At 43.4% G+C, this 1,453-nt stretch overlaps 1 pseudogene; it reads left to right on the forward strand.

Annotated features, from left to right (window-relative positions):
* Nucleotides 1–394: 394 nt before the first annotated feature.
* Nucleotides 395–874, forward strand: LOC127697066 (SUMO-conjugating enzyme UBC9-like; annotated as a pseudogene).
* Nucleotides 875–1,453: the final 579 nt, after the last annotated feature.

Raw genomic sequence — 1,453 nt, forward strand, 5'->3', positions numbered from 1 at the left:
GAGTGGTGGACAGAGTCCGTATACCGTTCCTCTCTTTTCCCTTGAAGTCTATCCAGTGTAAACAGATTTAGTCCAGGCTAATGTTTGGATAGACATTTGAAAATGGAGAGTCACTGAGAGTATTCATCCTTGTAAAGATACTAAGGATTTAATTTTTAGTTCTATCCCCTCTCTCCCTCTTTCCTTTCCTTAATTACAGTTACTATTTTTTAAAAATAATATTTTTTTTTCCTGTGCAAGTCGGCTGAGGGCAGTCCCCGACATATTCAAAGTCCCTCAGTTCCACCTGAGACCCCTGCATGGCTTCTGCTAGCCCCATTAGACACGCTCTTGTCACGCTGTGGCCTGGTCCAGTTTCCTCGGTCAGTCCTCTGCCACCCAACTCCACGCTCGGATGCTTCCTCCTTGTCGACTTGCGCAGGTAAGGAAATGGAGGAAGGACCATCCTTCTGGCTTTGTGGCTGTTCCAACAAAGAACCCTGACGGCACGATGAACCTGAAGAACTGGGAGTACACTATCCCTGGAAACTGGAAAGAAGGGGACGCTGTGGGAAGGAGGCTTGTTCAAACGGCGGATGCTTTTCAAAGGTGACTATCCGTCCTCACCACCAAAATCTACGTTTGAGCTTCCACTGTTCCATCCAAACGTGTATCCTTCCGGCACAGTGTGCCCGTCCATCCTGGAGGAAGACAAGGACTGGAGGCCAGCTATCATGGTCAAACAGATCTTATTAGGAATACGAGAACTTCTAAATGAAGCAAGTAAAATATTCAAGACCCAGCTCAAGCAGAGGCCTTCACAATTTACTGCCAAAACAGAGTGGAATATGAGAAAAGGCTTCGAGCAGAAGCGAAGAAGTTTGCCGTTTCATAAGCAGCGGCCCTGGGCTCCATGAGGAGGAAGGGATTGGCTTGGAAAGAACTTGTTTACAACCTTTTGCAGATCTAAGTCGCTCGGTACAGTTGCTAGTTGCCCGGGAGGGTTGAGCGGGCGCCATTTTCCATTTCCACCACTGGCATATTCAGTCTTTTGTATTTTTGACTATTAAGTAAAATTTGCTTTTATTTTTTACAAAATTATTTTTTGTGTTGATTTCTTCTGCTTAATGTTGGAGGCGAGGAGTAAGAAGGAATCCAAGATTCTGATATCGCCGCAGAGACTCATACAATCATTCAAATTCTTCATTAACATCACCTCTTCCTCTCCAAGACCTTAGAGTGTGGTTTATTATTTCATATTAGTGAATGGAAGATGTTTTGAGAGGAAACAATCCATTGATCCCTTAGAGGAACATGAAAGTCATTATAGCCTAAGTCATCCATGAATAAAGTGGGTGAAAAAGTTTGTGTCCACGGAAAAATCTGTAAGAAGCTACTCTTAGAGGAAAAAATTACTTTTAAAGACAATGATAGATTTTAGGCTATCTGTTTCCTTTGATCTTTTTAGGTACCG

Source organism: Apodemus sylvaticus, chromosome 12 (genome assembly GCF_947179515.1).
Source record: "Apodemus sylvaticus chromosome 12, mApoSyl1.1, whole genome shotgun sequence".
In the NCBI taxonomy this organism is placed as follows: domain Eukaryota; kingdom Metazoa; phylum Chordata; class Mammalia; order Rodentia; family Muridae; genus Apodemus; species Apodemus sylvaticus.